At 38.6% G+C, this 26,092-nt stretch overlaps 1 long non-coding RNA gene across 4 annotated transcripts in view; it reads left to right on the top strand.

The window, feature by feature from the left end:
- The first annotated feature begins 4,906 nt into the window (after positions 1 to 4,906).
- Positions 4,907 to 26,092, top strand: part of LOC142601718 (uncharacterized) — a 188,460-nt gene continuing 167,274 nt past the window's right edge. For all 4 annotated transcript variants that reach the window (XR_012835293.1, XR_012835294.1, XR_012835290.1 and 1 more), the window contains exon 1: positions 4,907 to 5,025. This is a non-coding gene — a long non-coding RNA (uncharacterized LOC142601718). The remainder of the gene's footprint in view (positions 5,026 to 26,092) is intronic.

Below are 26,092 nucleotides of genomic sequence, written 5' to 3' on the forward strand. Positions count from 1 at the left end.
TGCTGGCTAGGGGATCTGGCACAGCATTTCTTCTAATCCTTTCTCTACCATCTTCTGGGATAGATGTAAGGTACAAACAGACTCAGGTTTGTTCTGCTCGTTCTCAGAGCTGGCCACACATGAGCTTGATGCGGTGTTATATGCCCGGTGTCTCAAACAGCCTTTTGAGGACATGGATCTATACATGTTCTTGTAAACAGGTCCAAAAAGGGAACCTGCACCTCTGTATTTTCTCCATGAACAGAGCTACTTATGTACGCTGGAGCTGGGAAGGGGAGCTGAAGCTGTGAGGCAATAGTGTTTTCACTATTAATACAGAAATGCGACTACAAGTGAAATAAGTACTGAGAATTTTTGTGTACGGTTTTCAGATCAAACCCTTTAAAGAAAACTATGTGTTAAATCTAAGTAGATGCCACATTACTCTAAGCCTATATAGCAGTGGTATTTCCCAAATTCTATTTCATTTGATCCTTCCTGCTGTGCTTCAAAGTATTTTTGAAATGAGGACTAAGGATCCACTAATTTGTAGTCCTTGCTAGGACAGCTTCTTTGGGCTGTTGCTTCCAAATAATCTGAGTAGCAGTTGACATATGAACCTAGTTGGCAAGGATGCCAGTGTAGCTATTTCTTGACTGTGATGCTAAGTAAGACAGTGAAAGCATTTTCTTACTGGCCAGCGTTTCATTGTTATTTGCCCTAGAGTCACATTTAAATAGCTTTAAAAGATCATGGAAAGTAAATCAATGAAGTCTGAAGACAACTAATTATTTCATATGTAGATAGGATTTGATTATAATATCTTTATTTGCCTTCGGTATTCTGTATTACATAAAAAGCTTTAGTGTTAGAAGAAAACTAAAAATAACCCTACCAAAACCAAACCCACTCCCCAAAAAAACCCACCCCAACCCCCTAGATATTTTCCAAATCAAACTTCATCCCAAGATCACTAGCAGATAAAAATTCCACTCAGATCTGTTCCAGTCAGGGCGAAACAGTTCTAGAGACTGGACACAAGTTTCTGAGTTACTATTCATATGCAGGTTCCAGACATTTTTTTTACAACATGAAGATGTTTTGTGACTGGAGATGGCCCTCCATCTATCCTCTCCCTTTTCTGCCTTGATACAGATTTCTTGAAGTGTTCAAGGCATTAGACACTGAATGCTGAACATTGCCTGATGATAAACTGCAGAGCCTCTGTTTGTGACCCTGTATGAGGAGGAGCCTGAATTTGGAATAATGAAGCTCTGACCTTCAGTGTGGAGCAACACTTGTACTGCTTGCATGCTTGTGTACTTCTCTTTCTATATGAAGTGTTAGCTCTTTAAGGAAGTGAGTGGCCTCAAACAAAAAAACCTCAGTAAAAAGCCAACTGGCTTGTTAGGTTGGAGTTATAGTCTTTCACCTTTATGGTATATCATAAAAAGGGGCATTAAAGTTTAGATGTTCTTAAACTTGTGCCTACTAGAGCTTTTCTGAGTTGATCAGTCTTTATCATTTCGGATCTTAATTTGCTAAGTTGGCTACCTATCCCCTTGCTTTCAAGGGGAGCTAGGTGAGGTGTCCCATTTTATTAATGTGATTACAGCCTTTGATGCAGTATTTTTGCAGTGTCCTGTGTAGTGGGAGACTACATTCCCTACCTGGCTGCCCACTGGGAAAGAGAAGTCATTCATCCAAGCTACTTTAGAAGCCAGCACTGTTCTTTGACTTTATTCTCTGAAACTTCCAGAACTGCTGTCTTACTAGAGTAGGAACAGTTTAGCAAGTCTGAAAATTTGAGTTGTTCTCTCTCCATCTTTCCTGGGTAAAAAACAAGTCTGTCCCTCAGATCCTCACTCATTCAGAGACTTTTCTTCTAGACATGTAACAATAACTTGGTGAAGTTCCCCCCATGAAGACCCCAGGAGAGTAGAAGACCCCCCTGAAACTGCCTTTTGCCAGACTTAGAAAAGTAAGATGAACATGTGAAAACTGTATGAAAAGCCTGTATGGGGCAGAATGCAAGGGGGAAGCATGACTTCACACCAGGAGCGGTGAAAGGCCCGGGAAGTGGCAGTGTTGATGTTGCCTGGCTGACTGAAATGGAGGTGATGGTTGAGGATAATCACAAAACTTTATTGAGATGAGTGTAGAATTTATATGGGTTTGGTGTAAGCATACATTACTATCAAACTGGGATCAACACATGTATTACATGATGACGGAGAGGCTGCAGTTAAGATTGTTTGGGGAAAACTATGAATGGATATATACACTTCATAAAAATGCATGTGCTGTTATCTCTGTTGGGATTCATGTCAAGATGGCTGCAACGAGGGTCAAAAATTGCATTATTCAGTTCATAGCTGTGAGGGTTCCAGTACCATAATTGTTACACATGCTGGGGATGAGGAGAGGGCATTAAAAAAATAACTTTAGACAAACCACAAATAGAACATAATTTTAAAGGCTTTTTATTTTGTACCAGTCTTGTAATTTTGGAGAGAGTATAGCTTATAATAAAACCAGTCTATCCCCTTCATGCTATTCTCTGTTAAGGTAGGAAAACCTCCTAATCTATATGCTGTGACTTCAGTACTGAGATGAGTGTTTTCCTCATTATTCCAGCCTGAGATGCTCTCACTCAGCACAGAGTAGCAAGACGTAGCTGCCTATGCTGGAATTGTGGAAACAGTGAGAAAAGCCTTTCATCACAGACTGGAGGTGGCACGTGGGTGAATTTTGTGCCTTCCCTGGTACACTGCACACTGAATCTCAAGAAGAGCTCATCATATTGTTAGTATAGACTAAAGAAAAGAGTATCTTTTTGAAAGATAAGCTAAGCAAAACCAATAGCTTTACACCACTGTGATCGTCTTCCATTTGGCAAACCCTTTTGTGCAGAAACAGGCTTTGATCAATGTTGTCCTTATATATAATGTATACAAGTCTATTTCTAGCTGTGCTATTTTCCAGAAATATTTCAAGAACTACACTGTACAATTCTGGTTTTGGCTTTAATGACTATTCCGATTTTAAATTGTAGAACTGTGATTCATTTTAATAAGCTATGATATCTTTGCTAACTGATACTCGAGTGCATATTCAAGTTTCTCAAGAATATCTTGTTTGCTGCGTAGGAAATTGAACTCTCTATTTCTATCAAGTACATGCAATCAAATATCTGACTGGGTTGACATTTTAGCCTACTTGTACGGCATGTTCTCTGCTGCGACTCTAGGTGAGACATTCTCCACTCGGGTAGTATATCTTTGTGTTAAGCTAGGTACGTGGGGGCAGGAGTAAAAGCAGCACTTGTCTTGCAAAATACGCTATTGAGCTGTATTGATTTCTCATTTAGCAGTATTGGGTGTTCACCCTGGAAATCCAGCTAGGTTTCTGGTTGCTCGTGAGAAGGCTGATTAGTATTAGTTATCTAATGAATGCATATAGGCACCAAGGGCTTATGCATCTTTTATGCAATCTGAACAAACCAGAAAAGACATCCATATGAAATAATGAACTGTCCAGCAAGTAAATCATGAAGCTTGTTAGACTGTACAATTAAGTTATTTTTTCAGTTTTTGGAAGGCAGAAATAAACAATGGATTAGTAGTTTATTTGTCTGTGTTTTAAATCAGCTGTATACTTTGAGATTCTGTAGTGTAAGATGAAACAGAAGAAAGATATGATTTGGAAACCTGATGAATCAGGTTAAGCATACATGACCGGAACCTTCAGTTCCACTTGATTTGGTTTCTGATTCAGGTTTTGCCATTATCTGACCACCCAGGAGTTCCAGATTTCTGCTGAGGATTTTCTGCCTTTTGTATAACCTTTCCAAAAATTTCTTGAAGGCAATGTTGGCACATCCTCTTAGGAGCACTTTATTATGCTAGCTGCTCTGGCTGTGAGACTGGGCCTGTAGGCCAGTACCCTTGCTTGTCTCCATTTCAGGTGATGTAGATATCAATGGTGGGTGTGTGGCAACTACTTTAAGGAAGGTAAACAGCTAGTAATGAGTTTAAGCTAGACAAAGCATTTTTCAAAAACCAAGCTAATAATTATGGTTCTGGATCTTAGAAAGAAAAAGTGATATTTTTTTTTTCCTGAGTGCCCAAGTAAAGTGCTTTCAGAAAGAGGGTGATGAAACACTCATACTTCTCTCTGAAATCCATGAAGAATATCTTCCATTCCATCTTCTGCATTTTTTGTCACATGGTTCCTTTGATCCTTGTTGCAGACAGTGTTCCTGATTTTCAAAGTTAATGTCCAGTTGTGTATGTGAATGTGTGGGAAGAGAGGAATGTTTCATTCACTGCCAAGGTATGCTTTTATGAGTGGGAGAGTTTCATTCTATTCCTAAGGACCGATTGCACATCACATCAAACAGGACGTGCAAATTTCCATATGTTTATCTTAACTTTAATATAAGAATTTTGACTAAGTCATTTGTCTTAGAAATGCTACCAAAAAAGTAGGAAAACTGAGGCATGTGCTATAATCATAAGAGCATTGCAAAATGTTCTCACATTCTTTCTTCATGAAGTATGCCAAGGAGAGTTTTGAAAAGGAATGGCAGCAGCCTAGCCTACCATTGCAGTATTAGTCATGTAATGGCTATAAAAAGTAAATCCTTCAGTGGTAGTCTCTTCTAGATTGGACATTATCAGATTTTTTTTCTAGATTCAAATTTGTGTTAATGTCTGGGAATTTGTCTTGGTCATACTTTGCATTTCAGGAGTGGGCTTGGACTTTACCCTGTCTATATTACAATGAAAAATATTTTCTCTTTATTTAATGAGAGCTTTGTTGCTGTTTATTAAATGAGTGCTGTGCTTAAGAATGCTTCTTATAAGTACTGTATTGTCACACCTTCATCTTCAAGAAATCCGGAGAGAAATTATCAGCAGATAGCCTATTGGAGCAGAGGAAGTGCTTCGGGGGGAGCTAGGGGAGTTATTTGCAGGGGTAGGGAAGAGAGAGAGACAACAGGCAATCAGAGGCATGGGTGCTGTTAAGAGAGAGATTCTTGGGGTAAGCTTCTATGTAAATAACACTGCTGATTTCAGAAGGTTTGTATTTGGTTTTACATAGGATTGAAGATACGGTGCTCATAACTTCCACACGCTTTGTATTCACAGAACTTCAAATAATCTCACTGGCAATTGTGCTTCCTCTTTAATATAGAGAAGATGGATTAGATTGCAAACAGGATAAGTTTGAATTTACTTTTAAATGATAGTCGTTGTATATGAAAGTAATGATTTTTAGATGGAATTAAGCACAGCTTAGTCAAAGGCAATATGTAACATGCTGCATAACTTTAGAGCTATGGACTTATTTCCATTACTCTTGCTTGATCGTGCTATGCTGCCCAATAAGGAAACTCTTCAGTTGATTTCATGGTGCTTTGAATCTCTCTTATATGAAAGTTTGTATATTATAGCTTCCCCAGGCATTGATGACAGTATTGGCAGTAGATTACAGAAATAACTGTATAGTGAAGCTTAATACAAGCATGGTGCTGGTATAGAACAAAGTTGATCTTCTGAAATGGGGCCTTTATTAAGTTACTGCAATGGAAATACAACCTACCGCTTACAAAACAAATAAACTGCAAAAGGAAAAGCAGTATCTTGAAGAAAAGGGGCTATAGGATATCGTTGAGAATTTTAGACAGGCAGAATTGCTATCATATATTCATTAAGTCCAGCAGTCAAACAATTCCCCAGTATTGGTTGTTTTGATTTCACTTCACACAGTCAAACTGAATTTTGCTAGCCACTAATGGTGTGGCTTCAATAGCTGGACAGATGACTCTTTGTCCTGCCAAATGTGTTCTCATCTATGGTGTCACCATCTGCTACTTTAAATGGGGGAAGCATTGTTAGTGTCTTTTGCCAGATGTGGTTTAAATCTCTCCCTTATTCTGTGGTAATAAAAGTGCTTTTATAGGCAAGTGAAGGTGTGTCAGACTTGGTTTATATAGATGAGAGAGAATTTGCAAGGTTGCCGCTGTTGAAAAGGAGATGAAAAAAGGTGATATGTGGACATAGCGTGTACCATATACTCAGAACAGAGTTATGCCTGCCTGTCAGTATCATGAAATGTTTGCAAAAAATTAATGTTTAACGCAGAAACTTTTTCAGATAATGGAATGGAGCTTATTGCATTTCAAAACTTCATTTTCAACTTTTTTTAATTGTTTAATGTGTAGACCACTCTTAAGCTAGTATGTATATTTGAAAGTAAAAAAAAAAAGTAAATATTGTTTTCTTCATAACAACTTGTAAAAAATTAAATGAATTCTGCATTTTTATGTTGTTAGATGGAGTAATTTTCAGATTAAAGACCTCTTAGATTTGATTGGCAGTGCACTCATAATCTCTAGAACAAATTCCTTTCTTCCTGGGTTGTTCGGGGGTTTTTTTTGTTTTTGTCGTGTGTCCCTTCCTTCCATCTCTGAATTTGATTGACACAGGGTAGTATTGGGTTTGTTCGTTTTCACCGTTGTGACTTGGGGTAGTTGCTGCAATCCCTGAAATGAGGAAGAAGTTTAAAGTTTAGCTGGTTTTTAGGAATGTGTTATTTTAGCTATATGGTTACATTACAGTCTGGGTGCATATCCCACCTATGGTCTCTCCCTTCAGTTCCACAAAGAGGACTCTTACCAACACTGAGTTGTGTTTTTCTCAAAAAGTACCCCTCTACTTCAGTGTGCTCTAGATTGGATCAGCAGGCTATCACAGGTTGTGGTCATAGTGGCAGTGCCCTTCCCTTTTCACCTTCTCTTAATTGCAGCCTTCAGGTGACAGGTTAGCTAACATCTCATCTCTCTAGGTGAAACAATGCAATTCCTCTTGGGCTAAATTTAGGCATAGAGAATAGCCTTCCAGTTTGGCCTTTTGTGCTAATGAAAGTGGCAGACACTTCTACACCCTTTTCCTTTGGGAGCCTGAGACTGGTAGCTGATTAGAGTGACTGAAGCTTTTTCAAAGCAGGTATTATTTATTCACCTGAGAGTATACAGGCTGTTATTGGTTACGCCCTACTTCTGATTACTGTCAGCATATTTTAACTTACCTTTGCCCTAATCTTTCTCTTAATCCTTAGCAGTAACCTTTACCTAATGGATGAGGGAGAAACCCAATGGGACTTTTGGGGCTTTCAGTTAACACCTGTGTGCTTATCACTCTTTCCCCTTTCTTTTTCTCAGGATGTATTTTCAATATCTAAACCTTTTCAAGGCAGTAGCGTAACTCTGCCTGGCTTGGAGAAAAAACATCTCCTCAACTATTGGCCCAGCTCTTGCTATCTTCCTCTTGTGCAGATTTCTGCTTTGAAGAAATGCCTTAATTTTATTTATTTTCTCTCAAGTAATTTTAGACTAGCAATTTAATAACAAGGAAGTAAAACTGAAACACATAACATGCTGTGTACTTAAATATAGATAACACCTCACTCTTCACTTCTTTAGTGGGTAGGGCTTTCTCTCATTGCAGGAGTCTATTAAAATAATAAAGTTTGGCAAAAGAGAAGAAAATGTGACTGTACAACCTGAGCTTAGAAAGGACATGGGTTTTGTGTTATCTTCAGTGAGAGCCCAACACTGAGTATCAGACCATAAAGGAACAATAAATGTGATCGTTTATTAGCACATTGGTTTCTTTCCCTATTTAATTTGTCAACTCCCTATTTCTTTTCTCAGGGGAAAAAAATCTGGTACTGTAAATTCTATACAAATAATGTCCAGGCAAACAACAATTATTCTATGACTGGTGTTTATAAACCACCCCCATATAACTTCTCATAGGAGCTCTGAAATAATGAGTGTTTTCCAAACGTGCTGATGGTGAAGGTTATTCAATAAACCAATTCAAATTTCATCTCTGTTCCATTGATCATGGGTGTAAGTTATAAAATTGCTTGCTTTGGTCTATGTTGTCTGAATCCCACTCACCATTATATCTGTTAACTGGTGGTGGTCTTTTCTGGCTAGTCTTCATTCTAGCTAGTTTAAATGCAGTTTATTCCATATATAACTGGACCTCACTTCTTTAGAAGGTTTTTTTGTAGTACATACACCTAACCAGTGTTTCTACCCAGGAGATATTTAGTTTCAGTTTACAAGTAGATGTTTGACCCTTCAGGATAAAGATGGAATGTCTTACAGAAGGTAGTGGATGTCTTGACTCTGTTTAATTAAATGCACAAGAATAGGCTTAGATGATCCAGCTCAAGCTTTCTGAAGATTTAATTTCCTTTGTGTTAATAAATTTATTTCAGTCTAAGGGGAGTTGGGCCTATAGATAACTACTACCTATGTTACAATTCTTAGTATTTTTGTCTGTAAGTTTGAGAATCAGAATCACTAAAATTGAAGAAATGCAATTATAGTGACTTGAAGTGTGATTTCAAATGCTGTTTTCTCAACTAATATGTCTTCCCGCACAATAATTACAATAAGCAACATAAACAAGCACACACAAACAAAAAAGAAAAGGTTGTGGGTTTTTACAATGCCAGCAATTATTAATAAAACACTGATGTTTTTGCTTTAGTCAGTGCAGTGTTAATGATGTTTCTTCTGGGGAACACACAGAGCATCCTTTTGGTAGGACTTGTATTTTTGGAACTTAGCAGGCATAGCGCTACCTAGAGAAAGCTACAGCGCTACTGATTTAAGAGATAATAGTATAGGCCTGTCCCAGCATATCATACTAAACTTTTCTGTGATGATTTGTGGTACAAAAGGGAGAGGTTTATAATCCTGAAAGGTAGTAAAATTACATTGGTTTGAATAGAGCTATGAAAAACATATCCATTACATGGCTCAGAAAAAAAGAGGTTTATGATCTGGGAGGGAAAAATAATCTCTAGAAAAATTAGTTTTCCACAGTATTTGAAAAGTTAAGAGAAGGTTGGGCTATGCACTCGAGTTCTGTGTACACAAAACCAGCATTTTTCAGCAGATGAAGCTTCAGTCTTGAGATTCAAGAGAGAACTCAATGTGGGGAAAAAACTAATAGGGTTCAGTCACTCATGTTTGTAACAGCAGGTACTACTTGCCCTAGTGAAAATAAAGATTGTGTCTGAAAAGCGGTAGCTTTGAGAGTTTAGGAGTTTGGAAATGAAGTATGACTATATTTAGGCTTATCAGTTGAATTCAGTCTTAGTAGTGACCATAAATTACTTTGTAGATGGGAAATATTGACTTAATTGATCACTGTGGAATGGATTGGTGATACCAGTCCATTTCTTGGTAAAGAAGCATCTGCACTAGAAAAACTTATCATCCAAAATGGCATTAATTCCTGTCCTTGTTTTCAGCCTCAGCAGAATTGCCAAGAATTAATTGGTCACAGACTGATGCATCTATTAAGTCCTGAACACAGCCCATATAGATTAGGGTTCAAAAATGTTAGTATGTCACTCTGGATAGCAGTTGAACTGTCTTGTTCCTTTACAAAGGATTTCAGAGCTATTAATGAACTACCTTACACAAGTCCTTGAACATAACTGTAAGTTCATTTGAATGTAATTTCAAAAGTTAACTTGCAATATAGAATGCAGCATACCTGCTTTCAGCTCCAGGTGTTTGCTGTTCACAAAAGCATGTTACATGTAAAAGTAACGAATTAGAGATATTCAGCTTGCAGCAGTGTATGGCTTTAGCATAATATGGCAAGGCAAGCAGAACTGTCTTCAATTGAAGCCTGTTAGCACATCCACAAGTGTTCTGTTTTATAATTTATTTATTTTTTTTTGTTTTAGCAGCAATGGCATTTGAAAGGTTGACGTTCTAGCTGGTAAAGGAATTACTATGTCTGATGTCAAAGCACTGGAAAAAACGGTGTTGTGCAATGTCTATTGCCTAGGCAGTTGATGGGACCTAGCATAACCAAGAGCTGTAGTAATGGAGTTGGAAAGTATTTTAGAGGTTGCCCAGTCCTTTAACCATGTCTTTCATTGCCATGTACTGAAGGTAAATGCAGCCCTGATGGATTCTAGCCAGCTCATTTCTCCTCATGTGAGAGACTTATTCTGCTGTCTTTGCAAGGTGTATGTTCATTCTTTTCAATATTCATAAGACATATGGAAGGGCTTAATGTGATTTAAAAAGAAATAGGATTAGCCAAACCGTGAAAACTTAAAGGATTTGAATAGCACTAGAAAAGGGCACTATCAGCAATGAAAAATACTCTGTTTAACTGTTTGTAGCCACAAGTATACTCGAAGAGCTCAGAGTACAAAGTATCCTGATTTGTACAATACTAGTTTTCCTTTTTAACCCCTTTTCACTCTTGAGCGGTTAGAGAAGGTATTCCAGTTTGTGACCTGGAGTTATTTCTTTGCCATGTTCTTACTCTTTTGTACCTGGACCTCCTGTTAATGATTGGGAGGAGCTGATATTTCTGACAACATCAACAAAGCCTGTTTTGCTTTTTATCTGCTTGATAAAGAGAAGGCCATGTGGTAAAGGACTATCTTGCATTTCAGGAGTTACTGAATCTGTAATGACAATGTTTCAGTTAAGACGTTGTACTGAGATTCAGGAGAGTTGTTTTAGTACCTGACAGACAGAATTCTTGTGTGAATTTTGTCTATCATGATTTTTCTTGGAGTAAAGGGTGAAGGAGAGTAGAGTTGCTTATTTTGCTGACACTCCAGTTCCTTGGAGAGCATGCCGAAATATTGTTTAATATTTTAAAGAAATCTCACATGCTACAGAAAAAGAGGTCCTGTAAATATCTTCTGAAACACTGACTCCTCCTGTGGTCATGAAAGTTATCCTTTCTTGCCTGTGGTGTAGCATCCACTTTTGGTCTCTAATAATTAAACATGTAGCAGTTGTACAGCACTGGCACGGTGAATACTAAATGCTATTAAATGTTGGTATAAGGAATGATGTTTTACAGACTGTACCTGTCACATCAGTATATCCCCTGTGCTTAGCAACCTTACTAGTGGTGGGGAGGCTTCAGGCTGAATGTTCAAATTGAGTTATTTTGCAGATGTCCTCCTTAATTCCGTCCTTTGGTTCCTTCATGGAGCCAGACGCTTCCAGGAAGGGTTTATCTTCACAAACACTGGAGTAATTTTAGCAGTAAATTTTGGTATTTATAGCATTGAAATATATGTGCCTCAGATATTGTGGGCAGGATGATTCCTTTAGGTCCAAGATTAAAAGGCTGAGGCTCAGAAACAAATGACAAATATGGTCATAAACGCTATTGGTTAAGGCAGTATATTGCAGAGGGAGCACAGAGTACTTATGTGCATGACCAGATCCCAAGAATTAACCTTGTCTGTTTTGCCGATTGGAGAATGACAAATCTCAAACTCAGCATCCACTGAACACTAATATCATTTCTGCTGACAAATTATTGGTCTGTAGGGAAAACTTCTGAGGACTGTTGTCTTTATTTCAGCTAACTTTGTGTTTATATTGTGATGAAGTACTTGGAACACACACTGCATGTAGTTTATTTTTCCAGATATTCCAGTTTACTACTCTTTGTGCAGTTATTTTTGACTTGTCTGTATTTATATGCAGATATATACTATTGTAAAAAAAATAATTCTGCAGCAAGAGCCATTGTCACAATTTAGTTTTAAGCCAAGTCAGACACTAGCCTTAGATTTTTTTGTGAGCTGCTTACGCTTTTGCTAAAAAGCTTAGCTATACAACATGAAATATGAAAAGTTGCTCAGAATTGCCTTTTAATATCTGACTCGTGGGGGAAGAGCTTCTCTCTGTTGCACATATATAGGACAAAAACTCCTGAGAACCAAGAAGCATCATGAAGTTCAATGCCGTAGTGTTGAGGATTTGTTTCAGTTTCTGTGAAGAGCAAGAAAATATTTTATCCCCTGAGGCTCAGAGGCACAAACAACTCTGGAAAAGCGGAGTTAGCTATATTTCTTAACCAAAGAGGAGTAGAGGGTGTGTAAATTTCTTCTCTCCTTCTGGCTGTCCTGTTGCTGTGTGGTCATGATAGGTGCAGCGGTCAGAGCACAGTAATATATAGCTGCTACAGCAAAATTAGTTTAGGGTACTGTTTTGACAGAAAGTTCCAAATGTTCCAAACTAGAAAACTGTTTCAAAACATCTTTGTTGTTTTTTTAACAAATAAATGAAAAGATAAAATCAGTTCTAAACTTGAGTACAAATGTATAAAGAACAATTTAAAAGGATACTTATAAGCGAGGATCTTTAATAAACTGTTCTTATACAAAATTCAACACTTCAATTCCTATTGATATTAGTGGAAAAATGTGCTTTTGCCACAATGGGACATGCCTATTACCTATTTCTGTAATAAAATCTAGGAGGAAAAAGAAATTGCCAAAAATGCTGTGCAATAATAAAAGTAACTCATGTTCACTCCCCCTTATTAACTTCTACCTCTGATAAAACTCTTGCAGACATATCATGTTCTACTACGTTTATAATCTCCCTTAAGATGTATATAAAAATTCTGTACTCACAGAAAGAAAAGTGTGTTCATATATAGTTGAGGTACAAAGAATGCTAATGATGTTGATCTCTATTTTTCAATTTGTGAGTGCTAGAAGGCAAGTCAACTGAAAAGAACAAAAGATTATCTAGGTTCAAAACAAGCAAATAAAAATGTTGGAAATTTAATTAATCCCCTGCCAATTTGTCTGAAAAATACCTAAACTTGGTTACCTCCAACTCCAGAATTTTGACAGATAATGCAACTACTGATGCAATTGTATTTAAGCAATTGGATTTTAAATTACAACTTTTTTTGGTACACCTAATTGGTGGAATTAGAAAATATAAACAGTAACAGGGAAGAAACAGGAACAAGGATGCAGTTTTTTAATGTAGCAATTCAGAAATTTGTAGAACAACCTCTTTTGGAGAGGAACTACAGGCCCAGTAAGCCTCACCTCTGTGCCCGGAAAGACCATGGAGCACATCCTCCTGGAAACTATGTTTAGGCATGTGGAAAATAATGAGGTGATTGGTGACAGGTAACATGGCTTCACTGAGGGCAAATCGTGCCTGACAAATTTGGTGGCATTCTACAACAGGGTTACAGCGTTGGATGGATAAGGGAGGGGCAACTAATGTCACCTGCCTGGACTTGTGCAAAGCATTTGGCATTGTCCTGCACAACCACCTTCTCTCTCAAATTTAGAGACAGGAATTTGACGGATGAACCACTTGGTGAATAAGGAATTGGCTGGGTGGTCATGTTCAAAGAGTTGCGGTCAACAGCTCGATGTCCAAGTGGAGACCAGTGATGAGTGGTGTTCCTCAGGGATCAGTATTGGTGCAGTTTAACATCTTTGGCGACATGGAAAGTGGGATCGAGCGTACCCTCAGCAAGTTTGCTGACAACACCAAGCTGTGTGGTGTGGTCGACACGCTGGAGGGAAGGGATGCCATCCAGAGGGACCTTGACAGGCTGGAGAGGTGGGCCTGTGCGAACTGCATGAAGTTCAACAAGGCCAAGTGTGAAGTCCTGCACGTGGGTCGGCGCAATCCCAAGCATAACTACAGGCTGGGAGAAGAATGGATTGAGAGCAGCCCTGAGGAGGAGGAGGACTTGAGGGTGTTGGTGGACGAGCTCAGCATGACCCAACAATGTGCGCTTGCAGCCCAGAAAGCCAACCATATCCTGGGCCGCATCAAAAGAGGTGTGACCAGCAGGTCGAGGGAGGTGATCCTGCCCCTCTACTCTGCTCTTGTGAGACCCCATCTGGAGTACTGTGTTCAGCTCTGGGGTCCCCAGCATAAGGACACAGACCTGTTGGAGAGAGTCCAGAGGAGGGCTGTGAGATGCTCAGACAGGGCTGGAGCACCTCTCCTATGAAGATAGGCTGAGAGAGTTGGGGTGGCTCAGTCTGGAGAAGACAAGGCTCCGGGGAGACCTTGTAGCAGCCTTCCAGTACCTGAAGGGGCCCACAAAAAACCTGGAGAGGGACTGTTTATCAGGGAATGTCGTGATAGGACAAGGCGTAATGGCCTTAAGCTGAAGGAGGGTAGATTTAAATTAGATATTAGGAAGAAATTTTTTTAACTATGAGGGTGTGTGAGGCACTGGAACAGGTTGCCCAGAGAAGCTGTGGCTGCCCCATCCCTGGAAGTGTTCAAGGCCAGGTTGGATGGGGCTTTGGGCAACCTGGTCTAGTGGAGGGTGTCCCTGCCCATGGCAGGGGGGTTGGAACTAGATCATCTTTGAGGTCCCTTCCAATCCAAACCATTCTATGATTCTATGATTTTGAATGCTGACACTAATTTCACATGTGTCTTAATATAATTTGTAGCAAAGGATTTTGCTCCTAGCACAGAGCCTATGCAAAGGCAACAGCTGACTGTTTACGTGAAGCTGTGTGTAGTAGATGTATAACTGCAGTGATTTAAAAGGAGTATTGAAATAATTATGCTCTAAGGGCACAGTACTCTGCTAGCACTGCTTGCAATGCAAAAGATTAGAGGAAGAAGAAAGTACGTCATACTTCATAAATCATTCTTATCTTCTTGCCACAGCCAAAGTTCTGGTCTCAGGAGACAGAATGCCTGCAACTACTATTGGGTTTATAACTTTTATTTATATTGGTCATTCAAGAATTAGGTTCTATGTAAGATCACCTTTCCTCCTTATCCCTAGTTCTGTGCAAAATAGAATGAATTTTAACTGAAATCTTCAGCTGTGTAATGGCTGAAACTATCATCTAAATACAAAGATAAATTTATTAGGGTATGTAATGTTTGGAATTTGTTGTATGACCATGTTTCTTTTTTATTATTTATTTAGTGCTGCTACAATTTGGTCTTAATTATACCAAAATTTAGAGAAACTCCACTGGAGTTAATATTATACTGAACCTACACACCTGTAACTGAGGACAGATGATGTGGTTACAACATTCATTTTGCTTGCCTCATAGGTGTATAATATGCTGTTGGGGAAAAAACCCCCCACAACACAACCCCCCAAAAAACCAACCCCCCAAAATAACCCCAAAACCCCCAAACAAAAACCAACTCACCCCACCCCCCAAAAAAACACCAAACGACCCTCGTCCCCCCCAAAAAAAACCCAACCAGAGAAAACCCAAAAAACCCAAACCAACAACAACCAACCAAAAAACCCCAAACCTGTCTATGCCCAAAAAAAATCCTACAGAAAGTCTAAATACTCTGGTATTTGTTTCATAGAGAAAAAAATGCAAACCAACAAGTAACAGGATGCTGAAGTGTAGTCTGCTAAGTTGAGGTGCATTACCATTCACTGCTGTGGTCAGGACAGTATAGGTATGTCCTCACACTGGAACTTTTGCTTACAGGAGGCAGGTCCAAGCAACTACTTCTATTGAACTGTCATTGAGAGAGATTTTAGCAGTAACATATGATGTTATTAATTAAAAAAAAGGTAAAATTAATATTTACACATCTCAGGTAAAAGCTATCCACTCAAGAGTTTTAAGAGATCTTTCAGTTATAAAATTACTGGAGCTAAGAAGTGAAATATGTTACAGTGGCCTCAGAATTTAGAAATGAAAACTTATGCATGTTTTAAAAGATCTGTAGGAAAAAACAAGCCAGAAGGTGTAGACTTTATGCTCTGGACATATTAGTAGGAAAAAATAATTTCAATTCTGTTTTATAAACATGGATAAAACATGCTTATAAAAGGAATTCTTATCCCCCCTTCCCCATGTTGAAAAAAACTCTACCTCACCAATCTACTAGATTTTTTTTTTTTTCAGAGTTTTTGAATTGTGTCAATGGCGTGAATGTGTATGATCGACTTTGTTACAGTATGCTGAGATTCTTCAAATGTCTTTTGAAAAGTGCCCTTATAAACACCTCTTGAAGAAATTAAGCTTGATGAAGTGGAAAGGTCTTCCTGTGGATGAATAGTTACTTAAAGAAAGGAAATGAAGTTGAGGTAAAAATAGTGAGCTCTCGCAATAGAGAGGTAACTGTTCAAATCTTCCTTCTAGCACTTTGATTCTGGGATTTTGGCCATTTAACATATTATGAATGAGCTGGAAAGGGGATGAAATAAAAGCATACTTAACTATACTTTGAAAAACATGCAGTAGAACTAGACTAGATGAAGAGGTCTATGGAATGGTTTTTACATGAGCAGAGACTGAAGAAAGACTAAGGCTGCTCTGCCTAGAAAAGAGTCAAACTAAGAGAATATGATACAGACCTGCAAAATTATGTAAAGAAGAGAAGTTACTAGAGAAAGATCACTCACTATTTCCACAGCACACAAATTAGAAAATTGTCAGACTGAACACTTAAACAAAAGGAAGTTATTTTTTCACACAAGGAGTAGTTAAATTTGTAGATTTCATCAATTGTCAGAGGATGTTTTAAAATTCAAAAAAAGCTATACAAGGTTTTAAAAAGGATGAGACAATTTTAGGAAGGACTGTCTGTTGGGTGCTATTAAACATGATAATCTGGAGGAAATACACTACTCAGCAAAGTCCCATAACTAACTGCTAATGATAATGAATATTCCAGGGTGGCTGTTTTTATATCCCACTTATGTTCCTTTTATAGTCTGTTTCTGCCTGTATTTCTCCCTCCAAGAGAACTTCAGACTCTCAGCACAGCTCTGCTGCAGTGTACAGAGGTTGTCAAGTTATCTTAGCTTTCTGCTATTTGGAACTACTACACAATGCAAACAGGGTTTTAAAAAATTGTTTAAGCCTATATAAGTAGTTGTTACTGTCATTATTACTGTTTCTGATTGTTGATACTTTATGTTGCATTAGTACTTAAGTAGGTCCCTGTCTATTGCACCAATGCCAGATTTCACAGAAGGAACATATTTTTAAGGAACTAACAAAATTGTAGATGGTAATAATATCACTTACTACACATTGATTTTTACAGCTGGCTTTTCCAGGCCCTGAAATATGTAACATTTTTCAGAAGGATTAAAATGACAGTATTAAGTACCACAGGACAAACTTATGCTGGGCTTAGTCCTGTATTCCCCACCATGTCTTTTAGATAGACTTAAGACCTGAACAGAAATCTCAAAACTTTGAATAATATCCCTTGGATATGAACTTTTTAGGGTTGAGTCTAACCTTGGTGTGAAAAAAACAGGAGCTTCTGCATTGAACCAAATGAGAAATTTAGGTAGATTAATTAAGAAAAAGTGTTTCCCTTTTGGCTTAGGGTAATAGCTATGCAACAAATCAATAGGAAGAATTATTCTTCTTGATCACCACTGATCTGTAGGAATATACTTCCACTGTGCCACATGGGCAGAACATTGTCCTCCTGCTCTGTGGTTTGCACATTGGGCCATAAGGGAGACGATGCTGGGATCATAACTCAGGGGTATTCTAAAAAGAAAAAATTCCATTAGGTTGTATTGAAATTTAATCTCTAACCTGCTATGGTGCTGGTGGTAAGAGAAATGGTTGTGCCCACCCCAGCTCTTTTTTTTGCACTTGTACGATTGTTATGAGCTCTTATTGAGTAAGAACAGTTGCAAAAAGGGGAGCTTTACAAAATTTGATTTTAGTGGTACAAACATGTGACTAGAATTTCTTACAGAATGCTTATGTGTCCTTGGACACTCTGGCCTTGTGAGTGATTGTGGATAAATACTAATCTGGAAGTTAGTTTTGTTAGATTCAGATCATGTTCTGATGTATGGTAACAGACCCGTGCTGGGACTCTCTGTTTAATGAGTTTCAACAAATTAAAATTAATTGTTATATTTTATTTCCTTGCCCAGGCAAAAGGTGACAGCAATTTTTCATGTACCACAATTTCATTGCCCACAAAACCACTTAACCTTAAAAAAAACCAAAACAACAAACCAAACAAAAATGCCTAAAAACCCAAACCACAAAAACCTCCCAAGCAAAACCCTAGGAAAACACGCTCCAGTTTAAGAATTTTGTATTACGTGTTTAGCAGCACTAGTCATAAAATATTTTTCCCCATGCATGTTTACAACAGTGTAAAGTTGCCTAGGGGGTACTCCTGACATTTTTGCAGCCATGCCTGTAGTTTCTTGACATGAGCTTAGCTGCTGTGTTTAAAGAAAAGATGCAGCTATGGCTGGCTTAGAATAATTGTTGGGGTGCCATAATGTTTGCTTAGAAGGCTACTGAAATTTATGGCATGAGCTGGGCTAATGCTGGTATACATGCCAAGCTCTGACAGTCAGGTGAGAGGCAGCTTAAACGCATGCCCACCAGGCTGTCCTGAAAGCTCTTGGGCTTTCAGAATAGTCTAGAATTTCAGATAAGTCACACTTGCAAAAGTTTCTGTAATATAGTAGAGTAAGATAGGGTAGGTGAATACTATTGAAAGCCTTCATTTTCTTGGTATGAAGAAAGAAATAGAAATATGAAGTGTAGTTTGCTAAATATTTTTTTTCTCCCTCAAATATTCCAGGTTTTGTGCTCTAAACAGAAATATGAAGCTCAATTTTGTGTGTCCTTAGAATTAAGGATTATAAGGTTGGGGGTCATTTTATGTTGATGATTGCAAAAATATTTTGCAATATGTTCTTACTTTCCTATTGTCTCTCATTTTTCCAGGTATATGAAAGTAAAAAATAGTAAACCCTTACTTCAGTCAGTAAAGGCTGAATAGAGAAAGATAACAGATTGCAGTGCACAGTAATACCTTCTTATTAAATCACTTGATTTGGAGAGTAGAATGACTGTTTAAAGTAAGGAATACTGTATTCCTAGTTTAACAGGGTTCATTGGTTTGAAAATGATTACTGTATTCTAGAACATCTCTAATTAATTGAAACTTAAACCTGTCTCTTTTTTTTTTTTTTTTTTTTTAGAATGGCGTTGTATTTGTGTTTAAAATATCTGTCATCGTCATGCGTATGAATGCTTTTTTCCTAATGGTCAGCTTTGTCACAGTTAATTAGTCTTTAGACATATGAAGCAATGTGACTTTGAAAATTATGTTTCTAAACACCCATAACTTTGAACTCTAAAGAGACAATGTACTCACTAGATGCTTGTGCTACAAAGCAGACTGCAAACTGCATTCATTCACAAGGGCTAAGGGAGCGTGCAGTTTGCTGTGTGGAACGCTTCTTGTGTTTACTTTTAGCTTTACTGTATGCATGTATCCAGTTTCAGTTTCTTCACTGGTTTTTAATAATGATCTACAATTGCACAACTAAATTTAAGGATTTTGAAGGGGTTTTTTTGCAAGCCTTGGTTTTACATGTCCTATTTGACGTAAGAAAGCCCTGATTGCCCTCTGACAACAAAAAATGCATTATATGGACATCAGGTTGCACCCTCAATCACTGACCATCTGTAACAATTTTGAAATACCATTAATTTACTGTAGGATTTTTAGATTAATTGGAAGAGTATGACAACTTAAAAAATTTGGACTTGTATCCAGACTTGAGAGAAATCTGACATTAGGTTTTTCATTCAGACTTATCTCTCGTTTTCAGCTTCTCGATGTTCCATATAATCGTCAGTATGATGCTGACAATATATATGGGACACATTTTGCAAGAATGCAAACGAGCTCTAAGATGTGCTAGACCCCCTTGATGCTAGTTTGTTTTAAGGAAAGCTGAAGGCCATTCAGAATCCTGCAGGAGATATGTTATTTCTCTGTTGGATTGGGCTCTATGCTATATAAGAAAATGGGGAAAAGAAAATGAACCCGGTAGGATAAGTCCATTCATAAAAAATGATAGCAGATACTATAGCAAGCGTCTTAGTTGCCTGATATTTTTGCAAGAAGCTTTTTCTACCAGAGGTAATTCATGATGTCCTACACTCTATTCATCCTCTTTTTGATAAGGTGATTTCCATTTCACAAGAATTAATGCTTTGGCATATAGGAACCAGTTTTTATTAAAACTCTCATTATGGTCTTCTGAAGAATAGGTAATTGCAGGAAGATCAGAAGCTAGTGGTAAATGTATGTCTCTAATGAATTCTATTCAGTTTCCAAAAACATAGCAACTTATATGTCTTAAATTATAAGATGATTCTCCTTTTTTCAGTATAATAGTCTCAGTAGACTTTTAAAAATATTAATAGGGATGGAAGAATTATGCAAGGGGAGAAGGCATGAATAGCTGATGTAAGAAGCTGACAAAATTGGCTATGGGTACATATGTATCATTTTCTTTTTTAAGAGTATTCTAAATTCCAGTAGACAATGAATACCTCATTGATCCCCATGTGTTTGGGGAAAATGAGTACCTAGTGCATCCTAAGCCCCCTTCCTTCAATTTATAACCTAGTAATTAGCTGTCTTCTGAGTTTGGGATTCTGTATGGGCACTTGGCACAGAGTCAGGGGTGCAGATACCATTCATTAGATGCTGGTGAATGCTTAGGAAAAGCAAGATAATCTCTAGCATCTTCCCCTAGAGGTAAAGGAGAGTATGCTCCAAAGGTGGCCACTGACTAAGGAAGTCACTAGGAGAGTAAGTGAAGTAGGCCTGTATGACACGGGAGGTAGACATCTGAGGTGGTATGGAATCAAAGGGCCTCCATGCTGACAGATCTTTGTCTAGTAGGTTTTGGGATTAGAGGACTTGGGAAAGTTGTGGTTTAAAGGCTGACCTTTGAGTCTTTCACAAGAGATCCTTTCAGTCTTATGAAATTTAGAAAAAAATCAATTAGGGCAGATCTTTAGAGGGAGGAAAAACAGGTAGTCAGAGACAATGTGATTAAATTTATCAGTGGCCAAATGGGGATGTTTTCCCAAGGCCAAAGCTTTGTGTGGAACAGCAGTTTCCCAGCACCTGTCCAGCATTTTACAATCTTTTCATGTAATACAACTATTTCTTTCTATGAATCGAGTATTCAGCCTGCAGTCTGACTGCAGTATAAGAGATCCATGACAAAATTACAAAACATGCATAACTAGTTTTATGAATCAAGCTCTAAGCTCTCTTACAGCTCCACGAACACCCTAACAAGCAATAACGCTAAATGTCTTAGACGTGAAAACAGTTTGCCAAATGCTGGGGTAACAGAATAAACAAACATTAACAAAATGGAGTCCTGCTCTGATAAATATATGGTACATTACGTTTTGAAAATGAGACTCTCGGGACCAGATTCTCCTCATCTGATTTAGACCAGCTCAGCCTCATTAACTGATGTGAATTTACACAAGTTCTGTAAAAATCTGAATCTAAAGTTACGGATTTCTTCCCTCCTTAGGGATAGTTTGCAAACCATGTTTCTTTTATTCCGTATGGTGTCTTTAGATTATGGTGCAGAATTCAGGCTAGGCCTTGAGAAAAGCAAAGAATCTGCAGCTTGCCCAGACCAAATTTGGTCCACAGTCAGGGAAACTCTGCTGCAACAGTATGACGAATCAGGAAAAGGTAGCTATCTGGTAAATAGCTAGGAGATCCTCAGGCTGTCTTTTGAACACCGATTTTGAATGGATACATCATAAATGCAGTTTTTCCTATAGGCAGTGAAGGTTCTCTGAAATCAGGGTTGGCAATAAGCATTCTAAATTGTTCTGAGTCTGCAGAGGTAAAGTGTTAGTAAGGCTCGTACAATCACTATTACATGTAGTTATAGGTTATCCTGTAGCTTCTCCAAAATCTCAGAAAAACTCTGTTTATTGCTAGCTGCCAATTTATAGAGTACCTGGCAAGGCTCTTAACATACAAAAGCATCACACAGGATAGAACTAGTGTATGTGTGAATGCATATCTAGTCGTCCAGCACCATCCAGGCTTGCACATGTACTTAAAGGAGGTTTGTGCATTGAGCAATATATATGTCATAGAAACATTCACATTGGGAGATCAAATGGTCAAACTTCCTACTCAATGCAGGGCCGATGCAGGGGCCAGATCAGGTTGCTAAGGGCCTTGTTCAGTAAAGTCTCAAGTATCTCCAAGAATGGAGGTTTCTCACATCCCTGTGCAACATGATCTAGGGCTTAACTACTTTCTGTGAGTATGCCTTCTTGAACTGGGGATAGTTGTCATCTTCAGTTTAAACCTAAATATTGTAGGACATCTTGTTGCTTCTATCTGTAGTGACATTAACTGATGTCTGGCTTCAAAGGTTTTGTAGGTCTGCTCTTACAACAATTTGTGGTGAGATTCAGTAAGGAACTTGCAAGACTCTATTTATTTATTTATTTATTTTAGTTGACATGGACAGATTTAGGGGGAAAAACATGACTTGGCAGAAATTTCAGACTAAATAAATCTGAGGTCACTTCAGGACAGATATCCTTGTTCTGAGTCCTCTTGAACTTAAGACAGCTCAACAGAGGAGCAAGACTTTGAAACTTACTTTGCTCAAGCCTACGTGTGTAAGAAATAAGGGAGTGGGGAAGTAAGTCTAGTATAGTATATGCTATTTCAGCTTGTGTCAGTGTTACATCAGCTTGTGGGTGGTTAAATAGTTTTGTGCTGCAGATATGTTGTGCAGTATATTGTGTAGTGCAGTATATTGTGAGATCTTTAAAAGCAGGTGACACAACTAAGAGGAAAAACTCAACTGCAGTCATGATGTTTTTGTCTTTGCATCTGATTTAGAGGAAACAGGCTGTCATGGTTTTACCCCAGCCAGCAGCTGAGCACCACGCAGCCACTCGCTCACTCCCCCCCCACAGTGGGATGGGGGAGAATTGGAAAAGTTAAAGTGAGAAAACTCGTGGGTTGAGATAAAGACAGTTTAATAGGTAAAGCAAAAGCCGCGCGCACAAGCAAAGCAAGGAATTCATTCCCCACTTCCCATGGGCAGGCAGGTGTTCAGCCATCCCCCAGGGAAGCAGGGCTTCATCATGCGTAACGGTTACTTGGAAGACAAACACCATCGCTCTGAACGCTGCCGTTCCCCCGGTCTTCTCTTTCCCCAAGCTCCTTATAAACTGAGCATGATGTCATATGGTATGGGAATATCCCTTTGGTCAGTTTGGGTCGCCTGTCCTGTCTGTGTCTCCTGTGAACTTCTTGTGCACCCCCAGCCATCCCACTGGCAGGGCAGCGGGAGAAGCAGAAAAGGCCTTGGCTCTGTGTAAGCACTGCTCAACAATAGGTCCATATAACAAAAACATCTCTATATTATCAACACTGCTTCCAGCACAAATCCAAAACATAGCCCCATACTAGCTACTATGAAGAAAATTAACCCTCTCAGCTGAAACCAGGACAGAGGCCTATGACTTAATCAGCTGCTGATCTGAACAGATGGAAAGGATAAATTCATACAAAAATAACTATCTCTCTTCCTAAAAATAATGTTTCCCTGTTACAATGCATTTGACATGCTATGATATCTTTGAATATTTGTCTCAAAAAAAATTGGAGAAGTGCTTGTGTGGCACTATTTTTATTTTTTCTCCCAGGTATGTTGAGGCTGTCAGGTTGATCCTGTGGTGTAATTTGGAGGCTGCTCTTGATTTCATTAACTGACTGCAATCACCTGGGCAGGTTCATCTTGCTTTTGATTCTGGAAATTCCTTTGAGATATTTAAATGATAATATACTCTGAGCTGTTCTTGTTTGGAACGAACTGCCACCATACTTTCTTATAGTAGCTAACAGTTGCCTTTTATGCAAATAACTCTTACTTACTGGCTGCAGTTCAGCACAAATCCAGATTTAGAATTTTCTATGCTTGCTATTGAAGGACATCACCATCTCCTATGCAGAAGGAAAAAACCTCAGTTGTCTTAAGTATTTGTATGCAATTCTGCTAAAGACACAGAGGTCTTCTACCCCTTTCCTCCTTCCTTTAGAAAGATCAAGAAATGTGCTCCTTGAAAGAGATCTCCTGAGGTCCATGTGAATCTGAAGAAATTACATGAGCGAGGATGATGTGGAGGGAGTACTGCATAAGCTATATCTCTTCTTCTGCCCTTCTCTCTAGTTCTCAGCACAGTAAATCCTGTTGAAGCTAATGTGATAGAATAACTCAAGTCTCTGTACTAGAAAACAACACTGTCTTGGGAAATTAACACAGAGCAGTCAATCTAGTGGAAGCTGGTACATCCTCAGATGAGTTCTCCTTACTTCTGGTAATCTTTGGAAAAGACCTAAAACTGGCACAGGTTAAATTTTTTCTTGATTGTTTCATAAGCACTTAGAATTTTGAGTTATGAAAGAACTCCACTAGAAAAGTGATATTTCTGTAATAGGTTCAAATAATCCAGTATTTCAGAGATTTCCCTAGAGGAAATTCCCCAAAATGCAACCTTTGAAGATACCACAAGTTGCTGATTTTGCTTCTAGATTTCTGTTATGAATTCTCGGGCATTTTTAAAGTATTTACAGCTTTTTTTTTAGAATTTCATATATTGAATTTGGAGTTCAACTCTAACTTAAATCAGCTTAGGTTTTAATGAAGCGTAGATTTTCTCACAATTGGACTAAAAAATCTTGTTCAACTCAGGCTGGGATTCAAGGTTATTGTAAAATCCTAAAACTGTGCAAGTTTTGACAAGGTTTGATAAGAACATTCTAAGCATTACTGAAGATGCCCACACTTCATATATTTGACACAAAGGATTTTCTCTATAAGCAGTATTTTCCAAGTCTCAACTATGTATTGAGATATTAATGAGAATTTTCACCTTTGTTGTTGGTGTATTTGTTTGCCAGAAGCAAACTGATTTTCCTTATTAGCCGAACATTACTGATAGTCTTATTAAAACAAACAAAAATCCCTCTACGTGAAAATACAGAAGAGTAACTGTTGGTTACAGTATGCTGATGCTATCCTTTTGTCGTCATCCTAATTGCATATGGAGGGAAGATTCCCTGTTATTTAGCCTGAAAGAGCTCCCTTTCCCTGCAGCCTTCTCCTGGTATCTGTGGGGAAATAAGATTATTGTTAATACAGTGGAAGCTGTATAACATGTACGCATTCTGTGTAGTGAAGGTGTTTCCTGGGTACCGCATGTGACTGAAAACTAAGCAGCTGTGACAGCCTCTTCAGCTCTCTCCGTGCCAAGCTTCTGCTTTCCATGCAGGAGAGACTATGAACAACTTTCATTCTGAGACACAAACTTCAGTGAAGATTTCAAGTGTTAATTTAACAATTCATTCAAGAGTGTTCAAGTTACAAACCCTCATCAGCAAAACCATCTGTGGGATGCTGCTGGTTGCTGGGCAGGCTTGGATTGTTTGGCAGTCATGGCAGTAACATTAGCCCTTGGCTAGCAGTGCTTGATCGAGAGCTCCAGTCTTGAGGTTTGCTGTGTGTGAAAGCTGGTAAGTAGGAGGATGTGGAACTGGGCACTGTGGCCAGATTACTTTAGTGGCTCACCTTCATCACAGTACAAATAAGGCAGGCTCTAGCTCCAGTAAGGAGTACGTCCATAACCCACTGGCACTGAATATGGACAGGTTTCTTATGTGCTGTGGTGCGCTTCCTTGTCACTTTGATCCTTGTGTGACATCAGGTCAGCTAAGTGTGTGTGTTTGAAGAGGGGTGCCATGTATGAGAGTGGGGAAACAGCGAGGCGTAAGGATAATGGGAAGTGCATGTTAAGGAATCCAGGTTGATTGAGGGTATGTACTGGAGGGTCCTGAGTTCTTTTTCTCCTCTGCAATATTCCAGCAAGGCAACTTTTATGATGCCCTGAGTGAGGTTCAGGCCAGCGTGGCATGGGCAAGCGGCAGATTGGGTTTTTGAGATGTATTCGGGCACTGTAAGAGGATAGTGGTGGACGCCACTTGTTAAAATCCTTCCAAGTACCTGTGTGTGCAGTGGGAAGAGGGAAGGAAGAGTACTTAACAGGAGAGAAATTTGAGTCTGGAAACTCTTGAGAAGTCAGCTTAAGCCTCATCGAATAGTTTTTTAGTGTAATTTACCTGCTAATAAAAACTTCTGAAGTATGTCTTTCCAGTCTCGCAGTTAGTCCTGATCTCTACAACTTTATTAAAACCTTTCAAGAAAACTTTACTTGGGGCTTGATGGAGAGGTCATGTGAGATAAGATGGAAAATTAAAACAAACCTGATAGAAGAACTTTTTCTCCCAGGTTTCTTATTTTAAAAAAATTCATATCAGAATTCATCTGCAGTTCGGATAGAAAATAGTTCCAGGATGGCTATGTTTGCTGCTGTTATCCAAACTTCTTATAGC

This window comes from Balearica regulorum, chromosome 4 (genome assembly GCF_011004875.1).
Source record: "Balearica regulorum gibbericeps isolate bBalReg1 chromosome 4, bBalReg1.pri, whole genome shotgun sequence".
Lineage (NCBI taxonomy): Eukaryota > Metazoa > Chordata > Aves > Gruiformes > Gruidae > Balearica > Balearica regulorum.